Below are 13,955 nucleotides of genomic sequence, written 5' to 3' on the forward strand. Positions count from 1 at the left end.
ATTCTCTATTTTTGCACAAGACCGATGAGGGTCCAAGAGTTGTTCAGGTTGGGGCCAAGGATCTGTAAGTTTGGTCAACAAGAGCTGCACATTTTCGTCACATTTTCACACTACTGCATGACAAGTTCAGGCTCAGCAGCTGGTGAATTGAAAATCCTTGCTTGCCCAACTGCTGACTAAATCTTGAAATAAGAACAGAAATTACACCTTGCTATGGTCATGAAGAAGCAGCTAGGGCTACTTACTGTGATATACCCTGCACCTGATTCACTTCTGCACAAATGAGAAGAGAAAATAGCAGGCCAACAACTATGAGCTCTTTTATCTTCTCTTCATCTTCAGATGTCTATATTCTGAAGCATTAGTAGTCCTGCACAGGTATGTTTAACAGCTAGTGAACCATATTTTTAAGGCTGTGAAAGAAAATAGAAAATATTATCAGTGCTTGTCACTATCACTATTTGTAATTATCTTTAGATATGTCCTCTTCTTTTTTTTTTTTTTCTTTTTTTCCCCTTAAAAGATTTCTTGTTTGTTCCTTTCTGCAGATCTTACTCATAGAGGAAATCTCATCTGCTGCAGCACGGAAACATCAGCAGTGAGATGGCGAGACAAATTCCTTAGGGAGCTGCTTGTAAGTCTGGGCAACATTTAAGATGAAAAGTTTTGCATTTTCTTTGGCAGGATGTTGCATGCAGAGTTTAGCTGTATGAGGCAATTGCTGAGGCAAGAAGGGAATATTCAGGAACACAAGCTTTGAGTAGGTGAGTAAGCACAAAGGCAGAAATAATCTTGCTAGGATTTTTTCTTTCTTCCCTGCCTCCTCACCTTCTAAAAGCATGATTGGTCTTTGAGACTCACTAAATCATGAACAATTGAAATCCTGGTCTCCAGAATCCTGGATACACTGAATAGACCCCACTTTGAGGGTACAATCATTCAGCAGTTGAAAGCTGTGAGAAAAAGCCTTTTGTACTTTTGTTGCTTCACCTCGAGACAGTCAAGCAGTGCAGGGATCAAAGGGAAATCCCCCTGGAACACAGGCAGTGGTGAGAGATAGGGTGGGAAACTGTGGATAAGTCAGCAGTGAAATGGTGAGGATGAGACCAAAGAAAGGAAAACTGATAGTACAAACTTGGGGTAGATGAGGACAGAGAGTGGGATCTGGAGAGCAGTTAACAGGAGGAAGAGAGACTTTGGGTTACATGCTGATCATGATCAAAGTGGATTTATAGAGTACAGCAAGGTGTGATTCTTTCAGGTCTTTCCCCCAAACACTCTGGAGAAACCCCTGAAATATCCAGGTCTCAGAAACATGGAAGCAAATCTTGGAGGCAGCACAGGTGTGCCTGCACCCTCTAGTGGGCTACAGAAAATTATTTTACCCAGCAGAAAATTACATTACACAGAATATGCTTTTACCCAGCAGTTACTTTCCACTTAATTTGCTAGGACCAGTCATATCCTGATGTTTAGCATATTTGACACACATGTAATAACTGTTTTCAGCCTCTATAACATGATGGCTGCATCCAAACTTCTTTTTCTGGGATGGTCTTTTGTCTGTCATAGCTCCTGAACTATACAAGAAGTTGATTGTGGCTCAGAGTTTTTTGAGGCAGCATTAGCTGATGTGAAACAAAACCATGTCAGAACTGTAACAGCCCAGCAGTTGAATTTTGTGATCTGAGCACTGTTTTGACAGTGTTAAATTTACTAATATTTACATGCTTTACATGTAGTAAAATCTTCCTTGTGCAGGTTGTATACTCCTCAGAGTCCTAAGGGTAAATATTACAGAATAATAATTCAGCACAAAAAAAATCAATGAACAACCTGTTTAGGGGGAGACCATTTCCTGTCTCATTGCTCAGCTCTCATCTACTTGCTGCTGGAGGACATATTCTGACTGAGATGTAGAACTACAGAAAAAGCAAAGCAGCTTTGTGATTTTAGTGACTGTGTAATGCTCTGGGAAATATGATTCTGCCACTAATTCTACCTGGGAGTAGATGCTGATAAAAGCTTTTGTGATGGTCACAAAAAGGTCACCTTTTTAAGAAAAGGATACATGTGAAATGCCTGAAGTGGAGCTAGGATGGAACTTCAGAGCTTCAGCTCTGAACAGGGAAAATTCTGATGCAGCCTCTCACTTCTGGGGGATTATACCATAGTAGTTGCTTCTTATAACACAAGATAGCAATATTTAAGATACTTAGAAAAATAGAGAAGATACCCATTAGCAATTATAAGAACAAATGGATTTTTGCAGGACTGAGAAAGCTGGTCTGGTGCCACCAAGGAGAACGCTTAAAGAAAGTCAGTGAAGCACTTTCTTCTTTACATATGCAGGTACTTGCTTTTAAAAAGGTCAAAGAGTAGGAAATAGTGTAACTCCTCCTCTAGAGCATGCTCTTAGGAGAAAGAGTGTGCACATTCAACTTTGTTCTTTGGAAAGTATTTAAAGTCTTATCCACCTCCCTCCTAGGTAGTATGCTAAACCTATGGACTGGGCAGAATTGCACCCAACCAGTAGAAGCTGGAACAGCAAGCAAAAGAGGATAAAAGAGGTCAGAAGCCTGAAATACCATCCAGCTGGAAGGCTAAAGACTTATCTCTGGTCTTGTCTTCAGAGACAGTTTCACAGTAATCACTGGATAACTCCAAAGACCAAACTAAAGCTAGATTCCAGGCCATGTGCACTTACTTGATGGCTGCCTTTAGAATCTCTTGCCCTCCTTCATGGTGTTTTCATCTTTTCCTGAGTTGTTGTGTTAATATTTTTTTAGTGTGCATCTCTGATGTGAAAGATGAGTGGTAACCAGAAGCTTTGTGGCTAAAGCAATCTCCAGCTCAGATAATCTAACTCCCATGGTCAGACTTGGAGGGCAGCTTAAGGCATCTATTTGCTGAAATTAGCCACTGCATTATTGTTCAGACAGGGAAGGGAAGCATTTTTCTTCTATCAACCATCTTAAAAAATTGTAGTAAATTATATTTGGGGCCCGGAAAGAGAAGGCAACAGGGAATTTTAACAAAAGGAACTTTGGCAAAGAGGTTCAAGGTCTCCCTGTATTTTCCCTGTGAGAGTATGATGTGTGAGAATTACTATTTTTACCCCCAAAATTTCATGTTTTTATGGCTTATTCTCTGTCCTCACCGGATGATCTATATGTGTGGCATGTGAAGTGTGCTGACTTAACACTGTTCCTTATAATTTTTCTGACTATTTCAGATCCCATTCTGAGACACCAAAGCCTTCACTGGTGCCTTCATCCTTCCACCTATGTGATGCTTATCTTACAGAGCTTTAAATTCTCTTTCAAATCTGGTTTCAAGGGGTTAAGCTTTCAGAAACAGGCACCAACTCTGAGTTCCTAATTTTCAAATGCTTATTAAAAGATAACTGGATCTGACTTGCAGAGGGTATTGAGTACTCACAAATGCAGGTATGGTCAATAGAAATGTGGTTTTGAAACAGTAACATTTTATTTAATGCCAAATGCTCTTAGAAATCAGGTCCTGCTCCTAGAAATCAGGCCCTTCATTCCTCACATTCCTCTTTGCAATATGGGGTTAAATAATACTTGTATTAGAGGAAGGGTGCAAATAAGAAATTTGTATGTGTTTCTGAAGCACTTTGATGCTATAACACTGGATGTCATAAAAATGCCCAAAAATAGTTTATTCAGTATTTAGGACAAGAATTTGAACGGTGCATTTTACATAGGGCATAGCGTCATTTATTGAACAATCTGAAAAAAATTTTTCTGATAGGGTCTTTGGAAAATTGCTGGGAATGCATTGGTTCAACAGAAATCAAGTGGAAAAAGACAAGCTTAAACATGTCCATTTTCAAGCTTGTGACCTGTAGAGTTTCTTGGCAACTGATTGAGTTCAGTTGGAGATAGAGAATCTTGGCTGATTTCCTGTCTTCAGCCTGTTGACTCACACCACTTCACTAGTAGGATCATTCAGCTAAAAAGCAACCAGGACAACCTGCTGGTGAAATTCTGGCTCTCAAGATCTTCAGCTGTTTATTTATTCAGGCTGCCAGAACAGTAACCTTCCTGAGATGAATGGGCATTGTGAGCATATCAACATGGAAGGAAAAGATATGACATTTTCATAAGGGACTTCTCTTCCCCTCAGTCACGTCTCTGCAAAGCTGCTGATCTCAGTTACACAGTGTTTAAACCCTCAGTGCACAGATCAGAGCTGCTGGGGTCTTTACAAATACAGTTAGTCAAAAAGTTTGCAACCTATCCGTGACTGCAGCTAACAGAAGCTTGCTGCTAGCGCATGAATGTGAGACTGAGTTAAACCAGAAGCAAGATAAACACTGCCTTGCACATTGCATACATCTCCTTATCAGCCTGATTTGTGACCTAAATCTGTATATCCCTGTCACAGAAAATCACTGGAACCCAGTCTTTCACATGAAGATGTGCCTTCTTGGTCACCCATTTTTCCCATGGGGCATAAATATGTCTTTAACACCTCTAAGAGGATGAAGAATGAAGCTTCCTGTTAGGTGTCTGGCTTTTGCAAGCTCAGCAATTCTCAGCACTGCAGATACATAATCTTAAAATCTTTATCCAGTGTTGATGGATAAAATAGCCTCACAAACTTATCACTGAGGTTTTTCATGGTGAAATGCATGTTAAATGTTTGACATTTAAAACCATATATACTCGCGAAAAAAATTTTTGAGCTTTTTAAATGAAATGTTTTCTACCAACACCTCTTTGAGAAACAGGACATGGCACAGTTTTACGTGTTATAGTAAGCTGATAGGTTTGCTCAACTCACATGTTCTGCTAAAGTTTGTGGGTTGAGTACATAATTAACCCCTCATGAGAGGGGAAGAGATCAGAGCCAGAATCTATATCATTAACAATTATGATTGATCTACCCTATCTTGGAGTAGATCAATCATACTACTTGGAGTATGATTTGGAAATGTTTACACTGAGTGGGGTAGATTCTCAGCACTTCCCAGTTTTTGTTGCTGCAGTACTGCAAAAAACAACTGCAAACTCTCCCAGCATGCCTGGGAATCACTTTGTTAAATGTGGAGCACCAGCATGTGGAAAGACTTTTGCTGTGTCAGTTAGCAGGGGAGAGCAGAGAGAGAAAGGAATCAATCATATTAGAGAAAAATCAGTTCCTTCGGTTGTGCCTGTTTTTCTGACTGCCTTCAACTTGTGTTTGGGACTACTGTAGTCATGAGTGTAGAAGGAAAAAGAGGTGGTCAGAAACAGAATCCTTTAGGTTGGAGAAGACCCTCAAAGTCATTGAGTCTAACCCTTAACCCAGCACTGCCAAGTCTGCCACTAAGCCATGTCCTGAAGTGTCACATCCACACATCTTTTAATTACCTCCAGGAATGGTGACTCCACCATTTCCCCGGGCAGCCTATTCCAATGCCTGGCAACCCTTTCTGTGAAGGAATTTTCCTATTATTCAGTCTAAATCTCCCCTGGGTTTACAGGCCAACCTGAGTCCATTTCCTTTTTTCCTACAGTTGTTACTTGGGAGAAGAGAGGAACCCCCACCCAGCTCCAACCTCCTTTCAGGTGCTTGTAGAGAGTGATAAGGTCTCCTCTTTCCTTCAGACTCAACATGCCCAGCACCCCCAGCTGTTCTTGTGCTCCATTGTCCTTCTCTGTACATTCGCCAGCACCTCAATGTCTTTCTTGCTGAAAAAGGGCCACAAAACTGAAAATCTTTGCCATCTTCAAAAGTGCACGTGGTCACCTGGAGATTTGACTTTCTCAAGTTTGAAATAAAAACTTCAGTGTTGCAGCTTGCCATTGCCAACCATTTTGTTGTCCACACTAATGTGCTACAGGAGCTGTAAATGCTCCCCTGCCCATACCTGCAACAGCAAAGTAAAAAAGTTCACACTCTCCATGTATCATCAGCTTAAACTTTTCTAGTAAATCCAAAGAAAATGAGTAGGGGTATGTTCACAAAGAACCAGCCAGAAATTTAAAATGTGCCAAGTATTAGAAATAAAGCCATGCTTATATATTAAAGATATTTTGGTGTCCAGCTATGGGCCCAAGAGGACTGAATGCTAGATGCTTTCACTTCCTTCAATGGAAGATAAATATATAGTTCATTCATAAACTAGGTCTGTCACATGTTGGGTCAAGCAGGATTTGGTGTAGGATTTGCAGGCTGATATTTGTATCCACAAGAAATACTTTGTCTTCTATTCTGAGCATTTTTCTTGTTCTGACCCCAGACCGAAAAAAGGGCTAAGTGAAAGGCATTTTGAACAGTTAGGATGAGACAATGATACTGCCCTGCAAGGGGAGATAACACCAACATGTGTGGATTCACTGGCTCTGGAAACAGTAGAAAACACTGGTCTGTTTTCTTACTATGACTTACAGTGAAATAATATGTAATTAATATTATCTTTATTGCCATTGCACACATCTGCAAACTTCTCCTGAGTTATTATGGCCATTACACACAGAAAACCATAATCAGGGAAAGGAGCTAAAAAAAATTAGGTGGAATTATAATGTCTGAATTATAATGTCTGAATTCCAGGCTTTCATCCAGCCAATTCACGTTTTTGAGAAAAAAGAGAGAGGAGAAATATAGGCTCATATATATAGGCCAAAGATCCTTTTCAAACAAAGCTGGACAGCAGCTGGGCTCAGTGGCTCTCTGGGTTTTATTTACATTCTTGTTTCTATGCTAAGGATTAAGTGAACAAATGTATGATACCTGTTCTGGCTGACAGTTGCCCAGGTCATTCCCATCTGGATTGTCCTGTATTACATCCTCCCCCTACAGATGAGGCTACATGCTTACCCACAGGCTTCATTTGTCTGGTAAGAAAGTATACTGAAATATCAGAGTGTTTCACTTCTAAGTCCAAGCAGCCCAGTTGGTTTCTGTGAATAGCATTCATTGACTGACTCAGAGAAAGAATTGCCTGGCCCAGCATCTCAGTGAAGGTTCTCTCTGTTATCTCCAGTGTGCTCCACTGAGCCCTAGCCCTCAGCTTCCATTTCTGCAGCCCAGTGTCACTGTGCCCCTTCACTTTCTTCTGGGAGGGAGACAATAGGTTCAGGCTGAGCTTTCTGCATAGACATTATTGTCTCAGTGCTCTCCTCCTCCTCCTCCTCCTCCAGAGAAATGCGCTGTAGAGACTTGTAGGGGCTTATTTCCTTTTTTCAGATCTGAGCCAAAGCTTAAGTCTCTTGATGTGTTGCCATCAAAGGCATCAAAGATAAATAACTCGCAGTAGTTCTGGTAAATAAATATCTTGCAGACTGTTACTCACTGCCTTACTGTTTCATGCACAGAGTTAAAAGAGATTATATAGAGGCAGAAGGATAAGCTTGCAGTAATTAAACTTCTAAATACTTTTGAACATCAAAATGAAATGTTTTCAATTTTATCTATTTATTTTGTATTTATTTTATTCACATTTATTTCACTTATGAAATTAAATAATCCTAAACCATCCTTAATCTAAATCCTTTCCACAACAACTCACAGTGGTGAGAAATTATGTCAGATTTTGGCAAGGCCCTACATACAGACAATTGCAAATGACAGCACTTTTTTGAATACATCTGCAACATGTCTTATGCATTAATTTTTTTATATGTTAGGGCAACAAAGATTGTGTTGCTGCTGAATCATTACTGTTGATCATTAAGTATAACAAGAGTATTTCCCCAGTGAAGAAACAGCAAAATATAGTACAATTTTTTAAAAGCCAACAGAGCATTCTCAGATCAGAATTACAGAGTATGTAAATGCTCTTTGCAAATCAGTTTATATGTATCTTTTTGACACTGACAGTCTTGGTGTTCTTTGTGGTAAACATCACAAAGGGTTTTAATGTGCTTGTTCTGTTTAATATACTTTTGATCCACTCATTCTTAAATTAAATAACTAGATAGAAAAAATTGTGCTACTCTACACTGAAATGGGTTAGAAACCAGCCTCTCTTCTCCTTATTAGAAATAATCCCTTCGCTTCATGTTTTGGTCTGGTGGGTAAGAAAACTGCTTGTTTTTTGGCTAAAAGTGTGGTGTTTCCAATTCTGAACTTCTCATTAAAGTTTCCACTAGTTATGAACACCCACATCCCCAGGAAAAAAAAATAAAAACACCTAGTTTGGGGCTCTTCTGTGTTGTTTATACACCGTTTAAAATGTTATCAAGTATTTCTTAACCTTTTTCTTTGCTTAAAAGCAGATTGTTTCAACCACTACTTCCTTATTTCTCCTCCCTTCCTCTTAACTCTTTAATAGAGGATCTCTACATGTGCTTTTCTTCTTCATTTCCAGTCTATGAATAAATTGATCTGTGCATCCTGCCAACCAACTGGGATTATGAAAGCCAAGCAAACTTTAGGGTAGCTTTTTGTCAGAACAGCAAGATAGAGTTGAAGAGTTTGCTGGGAGTGGGGGGAGAGGTGGTGTCAGTCTTTCACCACTGAAAAACTTGTCGTTTTCCCATTCATCCTTCTGACAGTTTTATTTTGACAGCCTGCATCACAGATAGCATCGTATTGTCACCACACAATGCTGAAAATGACTTGATCATCTGCTGCTTTCCTCAAACCTTGTCCTTCACAGTGATGCACCCCCATAGGCACTGATAGGAGTTGGTCATGCCAGCAATGACAGGATGTCACAAGAGATAGCTGAGGTCTCGTGCTGGCACAAGAAGGTGTGTGTGATCTTCTCCATGTATGTCCTTGTTCTGTTAATAAAACACTGGGTTGGTCTTTGCTCTGAGGCCAGCCTGAGCCTTGTTGTAGCTCCATGAGCACAGCTTTCATTCTCACTGGAGTCCTTTTCTCTGGCCTGACTTCCTAGGTATTTCCCTGTGTAATTGCCACTCTTGGCAGAAAATGGAGTCAGTGTAAGTATGGGATCTTTCTACTGTTCTTCTCCCATTCCAGCCAGGAAGAGGGAATGTGTAAAGGATCTTAGCAAGGTGTAGAGCAAGTAGATACCTATACCCCTGTAGGCTGAAGCTCATCATCATGACATCATCCATCTAAACAATGCAGGAAGTCAGGAATTTTTGTACAACTGGAAACAACTCTACTTCACCTCTGTCTGTCACAGGGGGAAAAGATACATGAACACTCAGCCAGGTGATTTGCAGTGAAAGCATCACACACACCTACCAAACTCACCCTCACACACTTCCACAAGCACCTTATTTCTGCCTGGGGAGTGGTGCAAAAACGTGCAGTTGAGCTAGGTAGCTTTTCTATGCTGAATGTCTTTCCTAGTCTGCTGGGACAGGATATCCGTTCTCAAAGAGTTTAGCAAGACATTTTAACTCCATGATCTAGAAGACTGATTGAGTGGCAGTACATTCTGGAAGATCCGCCAGTGTTCTTGAACTAGAGAAACGCAATTGGCACTGCAATAAAAGCAGAAAAAGGAAGTGTTTTTATTTGACTGCCTCTGATTCTTACAATAGAGGATGAGGACCGTCCATCCACTGTGGCACTATGCTCACCAATGGATGATTTAGGTAGGAGCATAAGAGATTCTTCTGCAAAAGGAGCATAATCCCAGGAAGCAGAGCAAAGCAAATGTGCATTTGTGACTCACATTATATGCCTAGCATCAGGCCTCTGCTGTTCATGTGCCTGACCTACTTGCTGGGATCCACTGAAACCCAACACTGAAGGAGAAAATTTCCATCACAGGTGGAATTTCCAATTTCTGATGTTTATTCTAGCACTGAAAAAGGCTTTAGGAACCTAAATACTCTTTTGTTGTCACTCAGTGCTGAATCTCAAGACTGAGGTCTTCAGCTGCTCAGCTTTTGCTAAAGGTGCTATTATAAAAACGATGAATCCCAAGTGTTAAGTTCTCGGAAGCCCATATATCCTAATACCCAGCTCAGGCTGCAGGCCTGGAATCACAGTTGTTGAGTGGGAGGAAGACTGTTCCTTGTGCTGCATCAGTTTGGGAACCTAGTAAACCATAAACTGCCAAAACACTTATTGGACTTCATCCTCCATGGGATACAGAAGGAAGCAAGATGTCAATGCCATGTGCCCTTTAGTGCTGTGGATACTTAGGGCACTCCCTACAGACTATGGATGTTTACCTGGCCTAATTGGAGCCAAGCTTTCCTGCAGAAATGCATTAATCATAATGTTATTTATCTACAAGTTGTCTTTACTCCTGAAGCTGAATTTGTTCCAGGTTGCATGCTAGAGAGAAGACATCCAAAATGCAGCTCCTATTTCAATGTAATTTATATATTTTCTGTGAATCAACTAACAGAAAATCCTATTGCTTGATGGGGGGGTGGGGGGAGTAGATTTAAATTTCCTCACTCTGATGAGAGAAATAAATTCATATCTCCCACTTCCCCATTGTGTGATATTTAGGAAGTGTGAATAGTACTCTTTTAGCTGGTATGGATACTTCTGGGTTTTATGAGATAAGACAGAGGCAAACATCTCACTGCAGCAGAAATTTCAGGGGTAATGCATGGTTTCATCTAGAGATATCCTTAAAATCCTCCACAAAGGGTGTGTAGGGTTTCACACACTTCCTCTGAAGCTTTCTCAGAGACTAAGGTGTTTCTGTCTAGCTTTCTTGCCGGTCAGTGTCCTGATTTTCTGTATTTCATGGTAAAATGCCTAATAATGAGCTGATGAGGTGGGGACAGGGCCATGGAAACTCATCATCTCAGACAGGGCCATGAAAACTCCTTGGCAGGCAGGTGTAAAAACTTACATTTCTACAACCCAAGGCAGAGTAGGTATGGATGGTGGTGCACTGGGCTCTCTCTGTGGGTTTAGATTCTGTCTTAACTTCTCTAGGTACTTGCTGCTCTCCTGTGTCTCTCTTTTTTTCTTTCTTTTTTTTTTTTTTTTTTTTTGTGATTGAGCAAATCTAACCACAATCTCTTTTTACACCCAGTTTCTAAAGAAATTCTTTTTTCTGGTTTTCAGCTTTTTCAGCTGAACTGTTGCTTCAGTAGTAACAAGAATGAGACATCAGAAATCCAGTAAACAAAATAATACATTGATTCTATAATATGAGGCTTTCAGTCATTTGAGAACAAGAGAATCTTACAGTACCCTGCAGTTTATGGAGATTTTTCCTCTTAGAATATTATTATATTATTATAATTCATGCAAAAAAAAAAATCCACTAGCTCTAAAGAAATACTTATTTTATTTTGATAATTGATTTAGGAAGTCTCATTATATCATCAGTTAAAGTTCAAGGAAGTGCTCAATTTCAAAAGCCACTTTAAATGTTCTCCTTACAACTCTTGTAGCTTTTTCAAAGCAAAACACTAATATGCCTTGAGACATCAGCAGCAGGTAACTGAGTTGTGCAAAAAATATTAGTGTTATTTAAAGAAAAAATTATATGAGATTAGGAAAGTGACTTTTCAGAAGGCATTGAGCAAGTGAGAGAGAGCACTGGAATTTAAGATTTTCTCCTATCATCCCCAAGAACACACCTACAGTCTTGCCAACTCTTGCCAATCCAGTCAGCCCTCAGAAGAGACATGATTCTTAATCATCTACCTCTCGAAATTGCAAGGAGGTTTTTTCACAAAGAGATGCAAAGAAGCCATTAACATTTTCATCTCCTTATTGACATGGCTCTCTGCAGGAACGATAATGAGGAAGCTCACTGTGAGTGCTGCCTTCGGTCCACTTCATCCCAGCACTTTAGAAGTGGTTTTAGAGTGCCAGATCACTTTACACAGTTCAGTAAGGAGGCTCCCGACTCTAATCTAGAAATTCATATTGCTTTGGATATTGTGGCATTGTGGGAAGGCCACTGACATACTGGTCAAAGTATTGTTACTACATTCTCATTGACGGTTTTGGCAGGAGACAAACTCTGTTGCTTGTGTTTGCTTTTGCAGAAGCATACAGGTAAACTAGTCAGGAATGCCACTGCTAAGGACTGATTCATAAAATATTTGGATGCCTTCTGAGGACTTAAGGCAAAATTAGTTTATTTTCCAAATATTGCTTTGCATCAGGTGTGTAAAGAAATGGGGGAAAAAAAAAAAACAGAAAAAACTATATTAATATAAATGGCAGTGGCAAGGAGTTGGCATGTGATGCAACCTAAAAATAGGGGACTTATATAAACACTTGTTCAGACTAAAAAGTACTCTGTCTTGTGATTGATGTGACCATTTCAAAATATTTCCTGTTGTGATTATATAACCTTTAAAAGAAAGGATAAGTTTGAGCTGGTGAATGGCTAGGTCTTCTCTTTCTGCTGGTCTTGGTAAAGAGATTTCTTTAACATTAAAGAAGCAAATAAACAAAACTAAAAGACAAGCCTTGAGGGGTTTGTGTAGGTTAGTTTACATCATGCTGTAACAGAATGCTCTAAAAACTATCAACCTACACAGAACAAACACAAGTAACTTTTATATGTAGTTAATAGTACATCTAAGAAGCATCTGTAGAGATGGTGTGGGAGTGAAGGGAGGGCTGAACTGAGGAAACTGCTTTTGAAAGTTGTTTTTTTGTGTGTGCAATTTTTTTAAAAGAATTTCAGAGAATGGAAAGAGGAACCTACACTGAGAAGCTAGACCCAACTTGTCAAAAACTTTCCCCACAGCGTGTGGTGAAACATCTTTTATCACTGCACTCTTATCTTTAGTGTGTTGGCACTATGGTTTGCTCACCTGCACGGACAGATGGATGGATGGGGCTTGAAGGGATTCTGAGAATTTATTTTGTTTTTCCAGGCTCTTTTTATGAAAATTTAATGCACAGCCTTTATTAAACCACAATCCTCAAGAAAAGGGATCTATTTTAAAGCTTAAAACTCCTTTCCTTTTCTTTCTCTCTCTTTATCTGTATATTTGTATGATGATTAGGCAATATAAGAGAAAGAAACACACAGAGAAGAAGAAATGAAACAAAAGTTGCTCTCCTGAAAAGTATTGCCTTTAGGCTTTTATAAAAGTCTTTCTCAGATGTTGAAATAAAAAGTACTCAGGTCTGTTTCTTTCAGTTCCCTGAAAAAGCTTCCAAACACTGTCATTTTCCTTCATTTGCTTGCCAAACCACATTAAACCCTGCCACAGTGCTCAGTGCCTGTCACAAGCACGGGTGACTTCATGTGTCATGCCCCGCCAGGCTCCCCTCGGCTGAGCTGATGCCACACAGAGATGCTGGCTGGATGCCACGTGCACATGCAGAAAGTGGGGAGCCAAGGTCCCAGGGGACTTCAGCAGGGCTGGGGAGAACATGGAGTCTTGGCAGCTCTGTGGGAAAACCCCATGAGGGCTCTGAGCCCCTGAACTTCTCAAGAGCAAGCATGAGCAACGAGTCCCAAAGCAGAGCTGGGAACTAAGCAATAGTAAAAAATAGATAACCTCCACTGTTCTCAGAAAGAGAAGTGAGAAAGTAGTTGGCACTGATGTTTCTTCACTGTGAGCTGGGGAGCAGGCTGCATTTTCAAAAGGCCTATCCTGTCTCTACTCCCAGGTAGCTGAGGGCATCCTTGGAGTTTCAGAAGAGAAGGTGGCTGCTGTGGTGGCTGGGATCACACCTCAGGCACTGCCAAAGCATCACGGGTGTGCCAGCAAAGGAGCTTCCAGCAGCAATTCTCCTTCACAATCTGTGGCACCACAACAGAGTGAAAAAGAGAACCAAAACCTTCTGATAGGGAAGCCCTCATGAGAGTACAGGTTTCAAGATTGCCATTTGCTAAAAATTCTCAGTTAAAGAGTTCAAGTTGTAGAAATTTATCTGCAATAGTCTATAGGCCAAAGCTCTTTGGTGCCTCAATTGGGAAGGGGAAACCCCAGGTGAGCGCTCCTGCTGCTGTGGACACTCAGAATGGCCAAGGCCTGAGCTGAAAGCTGCTAATCCTCATCTTGTGAGGACCTCCTCACTGGGTCTTGAACAGCTAATTTCCACAAGGAATTATATTTGATGTGCCT

At 40.4% G+C, this 13,955-nt stretch overlaps 1 protein-coding gene across 2 annotated transcripts in view; it reads left to right on the forward strand.

The window, feature by feature from the left end:
* P2RY8 (P2Y receptor family member 8) overlaps window positions 1-13,955 on the forward strand; it is a 33,381-nt gene that overhangs the window by 3,037 nt on the left and 16,389 nt on the right. The window contains exon 2 of one of the 2 annotated variants that reach the window (XM_063149685.1): window positions 549-634. The gene's annotated coding sequence lies outside the window, so the exon portion shown is untranslated. Of the gene's footprint in view, window positions 1-548; window positions 635-695; window positions 765-13,955 lie in introns of those variants that run through there. The other variant, XM_063149686.1, reaches the window with a different exon arrangement.

This window comes from Melospiza melodia, chromosome 2 (assembly GCF_035770615.1).
Source record: "Melospiza melodia melodia isolate bMelMel2 chromosome 2, bMelMel2.pri, whole genome shotgun sequence".
Taxonomy (NCBI): domain Eukaryota; kingdom Metazoa; phylum Chordata; class Aves; order Passeriformes; family Passerellidae; genus Melospiza; species Melospiza melodia.